A 5,028-nucleotide genomic window follows, 5' to 3' on the forward strand; every position below is an offset into this window, starting at 1 on the left:
GTTATTGAAGATGATGAGGATGGGTTTCTGCAGGTTGTGTTATTGGGAGGTGAGTGTAGATGCTGATGATGGGTTTCTGCAGGTTGTCTTATTGGGAGGTGAGTGAAGATGCTGAGGATGGATTTCTGCAGGTTGTGTTATTGGGAGGTGAGTGGAGGTGTTGAGGATGTGTTTCTGCAGGTTGTGTAATTGGGAGGTGAGTGGAGATGCTGAGAATGGGTTACTGCAGGTTGAGTTATTGAAAGATGAATGGAGATGCTGCGGATAGGTTTCTGCAGGTTGTGTTATTGGGAGGTGAGTGGAGATGCTGAGGATGGGTTTCTGCAGGTTGCATTATTGGGAAGTTAGTGGAGATGATGAGGATGGGTTTCTGCAGGTTGTGTTATTGGAAGGTTATTGAAGATGATGAGGATGGGTTTCTGCAGGTTGAGTTATTGGCAGGTGATTGTAGATGCTGAGGATGGGTTTCTGCAGGTTGAGTTATTGGGAGGTGAGTGAAGTTGCTGAGGATGGGTTTCTGCAGGTTGCGTTATTGGGAGGTTAGTGAAGCTGCTGAGGATGGTTTCCGCAGGTTGTGTTATTGGGAGGTGAGTGAAGGATGGTTTTCCGCAGGTTGTGTTATTGGAAGGTTAGTGGAGATGCTGAGGATGGGTTTCAGCAGGTTGTGTTATTGAGAGGTGACTGGAGATGCTGAGGATGGGTTTCTGCAGGTTGTGTTATTGGAAGGTGAGTGAAGATGCTGAGGATGGGTTTCTGCAGATTGTGTTATTGGGAGGTGAGTGAAGATGCTGAGGATGGGTTTCTGCAGGTTGTGTTATTGGAAGGTGAGTGAAGATGCTGAGGATGGGTTTCTGCAGGTTGTGCTTTCGGGCGGAGAGTGAGGATGCTGAGGATGGGTTTCTGCAGGTTCTGTTATTGGGAGGTGAGTGGAGATGCTGAGGATGTGTTTCTGCAGATTGTGTTGTTGGGAGGTGTGTGAAGATGCTGAGGATGGGTTTCTGCAGGTTGTATTATTGAAAGGTTACTGGAGATGCTGAGGATGGCTTTCTGCAGGTTGTGTTATTGGGAGATGAGTGGAGATGCTGAGGATGGGTTTCTGCAGGTTGCATTATTGGGAAGTTAGTGGAGATGCTGAGGATGGGTTTCTGCAGGTTGTCTTATTGGAATGTTATTGAAGATGATGAGGATGGGTTTCTGCAGGTTGTGTTATTGGGAGGTGAGTGTAGATGCTGAGGATGGGTTTCTGCAGGTTGTGTTATTGGGAGGTGAGTGGAGATGCTGAGGATGGGTTCCTGTAGGTAGTGTTATTGGGAGGTTAGTGGAGATGCTGAGGATGGGTTTCTGCATGTTGTGTTATTGCAAGGTTATTGAAGATGATGAGGATGGCTTTCTGCAGGTTGTGTTATTGGAAGGTGAGTGTAGATGCTGAGGATGGGTTTCTGCAGGTTGTGTTATTGCAAGGTTATTGAAGATGATGAGGATGGGTTTCTGCAGGTTGTGTTATTGGGAGGTGAGTGTCGATGCTGAGGGTGGGTTTCTGCAGGTTGTGTTATTGGGAGGTTAGTGGAGATGCTGAGGATGGGTTTCTGCATGATGTGTTATTGCAAGGTTATTGAAGATGATGAGGATGGATTTCTGCAGGTTGTGTTATTGGAAGGTGAGTGTAGATGCTGAGGATGGGTTTCTGCAGGTTGTGTTATTGCAAGGTAATTGAAGATGCTGAGAATGGATTTCTGCAGATTGTGTTATTGGGAGGTGAGTGGAGATGTTGAGGGTGTGTTTCTGCAGATTGTGTTATTGGGAGGTGAGTGGAGATGCTGAGGATGGGTTTCTGCAGGTTGTGTTATTAGGAGGTGAGTGGAGATGCTGAGAATTAATTTCTGCAGGTTGTGCTATTGGAAGGTTATTGGAGATGCTGAGGATGTGTTTCTGTAGGTAGTGTTATTGGGAGGTTAGTGGAGATGCTGAGGATGGGTTTCTGCAGGTTGTGTTATTGGGAGGTGAGTGAAGATGCTGAGGAAGGGTTTCTGTAGGTTGTGTTATTGGGAGGTGAGTGGAGATGCTGTGGATGTGTTTCTGCAGATTGTGTTATTGGGATGTGAGTGAAGATGCTGAGGATGGGTTTCTGCAGATTGAGTTATTGAAAGGTGAATGGAGATGCTGAGGTTAGGTTTCTGCAGGTTGTGTTATTGGGAGGTGAGTGTAGATGCTGAGGATGGGTTTCTGCAGGTTGTTTTATTGGGAGGTGAATGAAGATGCTGAGGATGTGTTTCTGCAGGTTGTGTTATTGGGAGGTGAGTGGAGATGCTGAGGATGGGTTTTCTGCAGGTTGTGTTATTGGGAGGTTAGTGAAGATGCTGAGGATGGGTTTCTGCAGGTTGTGTTATTGGGAGGTGAGTGGAGATGCTGAGAATGATTTTCTGCAGGTTGTGCTATTGGAAGGTTAGTGAAGATGCTGAGGATGGGTTTCTGCAGGTTGGGTTATTGGGAGGTGAGTGGAGATGCTGTGGATGTGTTTCTGCAGGTTGTATTATTGAAAGGTTACTGGAGATGCTGAGGATGAGTTTCTGCAGGTTGTGTTATTGGGAGGTGAGTGAAGATGCTGAGGATGGGTTTCTGCAGGTTGCATTATTGGGAAGATAGTGGAGATGATGAGGATGGGTTTCTGCAGGTTGTGTTATTGGAAGGTTATTGAAGATGATGAGGATGGTTTTCTGCAGGTTGGGTTATAGGGAGGTGAGTGTAGATGCTGAGGATGGGTTTCTGCAGGTTGTGTTATTGAAAGGTTACTGGAGATGCTGAGGATGAGTTTCTGCAGGTTGTGTTATTGGGAAGTGAGTGAAGATGCTGAGGATGGGTTTCTGCAGGTTGCATTATTGGGAAGTTAGTGGAGATGATGAGGATGGGTTTCTGCAGGTTGTGTTATTGGAAGGTTATTGCAGATGATGAGGATGGTTTTCTGCAGGTTGGGTTATAGGGAGGTGAGTGTAGATGCTGAGGATGGGTTTCTGCAGGTTGTGTTATTGGGAGGTTAGTGGAGATGCTGAGGATGGGTTTCTGCAGGTTGTTTTATTGGGAGGTGAATGAAGATGCTGAGGATATGTTTCTGCAGGTTGTGTTATTGGAAGGTTATTGAAGATGCTGAGGATGTGTTTAGGTAGGTAGTGTTATTGGGAGGTTAGTCGAGATGCTGAGGATGGGTTTCTGCATGTTGTGTTATTGCAAGGTTATTGAAGATGATGACGATGGGTTTCTGCAGGTTGTGTTATTGGAAGGTGAGTGTAGATGCTGAGGATGGGTTTCTGCAGGTTGTGTTATTGCAAGGTTATTTAAGATGATGAGGATGGGTTTCTGCAGGTTGTGTTATTGGAAGGTTATTGAAGATGCTGAGGATGAGTTTCTGTAGGTAGTGTTATTGGGAGGTTAGTGGAGATGCTGAGGATGGGTTTCTGCAGGTTGTGTTATTGGGAGGCGAGTGAAGATGCTGAGGATGGGTTTCTGTAGGTTGTGTTATTGGGAGGTGAGTGAAGATGCTGAGGATGGGTTTCTGCAGGTTGAGTTATTGAAAGGTGAATGGAGATGCTGAGGATAGGTTTCTGCAGGTTGTGTTATTGGGAGGTGAGTGGAGATGCTGAGGATGGGTTTCTGCAGGTTGCTTTATTGGGAAGTTAGTGGAGATGATGAGGATGGGTTTCTGCAGGTTGTGTTATTGGAAGGTTATTGAAGATGATGAGGATGGGTTTCTGCAGGTTGTGTTATTGGCAGGTGATTGTAGATGCTGAGGATGGGTTTCTGCAGGTTGAGTTATTGGGAGGTGAGTGAAGTTGCTGAGGATGGGTTTCTGCAGGTTGTGTTATTGTGAGGTGAGTGAAGATGCTGAGGATCGGTTTCTGCAGTGTGTTATAGGGAGGTGAGTGAAGGATGGGTTTCAGCAGGTGGTGTTATTGGAAGGTTAGTGGAGATGCTGAGGATGGGTTTCTGCATGTTGTGTGATTGGAAGGTGCGTGAAGTTGCTGAGGATGGGTTTCTGCAGGTTGCGTTATTGCGAGGTTAGTGAAGCTGCTGAGGATGGATTCCGCAGGTTGTGTTATTGGGAGGTGAGTGAAGGATGGTTTTCCGCAGGTTGTGTTATTGGAAGGTTAGTGGAGATGCTGAGGATGGGTTTCAGCAGGTTGTGTTATTGAGAGGTGACTGGAGATGCTGAGGATGGGTTTCTGCAGGTTGTGTGATTGGAAGGTTACTGAAGATGCTGAGGATGGGTTTCTGCAGGTTGTGTTATTGGAAGGTGAGTGAAGATGCTGAGGATGGGTTTCTGCAGGTTGTGTTATTGCAAGGTAATTGAAGATGCTGAGAATGGATTTCTGCAGATTGTGTTATTGGGAGGTGAGTGGAGATGTTGAGGGTGTGTTTATGCAGGTTGTGTTATTAGGAGGTGAGTGGAGATGCTGAGAATTAATTTCTGCAGGTTGTGCTATTGGAAGGTTATTGAAGATGCTGAGGATGTGTTTCTGTAGGTAGTGTTATTGGGAGGTTAGTGGAGATGCTGAAGATGGGTTTCTGCAGGTTGTGTTATTGGAAGGTGAGTGAAGATGTTGAGGCTGGGTTTCTGTAGGTTGTGTTATTGGGATGTGAGTGAAGATGCTGAGGATGGGTTTCTGCAGATTGAGTTATTGAAAGGTGAATGGAGATGCTGAGGTTAGGTTTCTGCAGGTTGTGTTATTGGGAGGTGAGTGGAGATGCTGAGGATGGGTTTCTGCAGGTTGCATTATTGGGAAGTTAGTGGAGATGATGAGGATGGGTTTCTGCAGGTTGTGTTATTGGAAGGTTATTGAAGATGATGAGGATGGGTTTCTGCAGGTTGTGTTATTGGGAGGTGATTGGAGATGCTGAGGATGGGTTTCAGCAGGTAGTGTTACTGGGAGGTGAGTGAAGATGCTGACGATGGGTTTCTGCAGGTCGTGTTATTGGAAGTTCATTGAAAATGCTGAGGATGGGTTTCTGCAGTTTCTGTTATTGGCAGGTGAGTGA

The sequence above is a fragment of the Scyliorhinus torazame genome, chromosome 23 (genome assembly GCF_047496885.1).
Source record: "Scyliorhinus torazame isolate Kashiwa2021f chromosome 23, sScyTor2.1, whole genome shotgun sequence".
Lineage (NCBI taxonomy): Eukaryota > Metazoa > Chordata > Chondrichthyes > Carcharhiniformes > Scyliorhinidae > Scyliorhinus > Scyliorhinus torazame.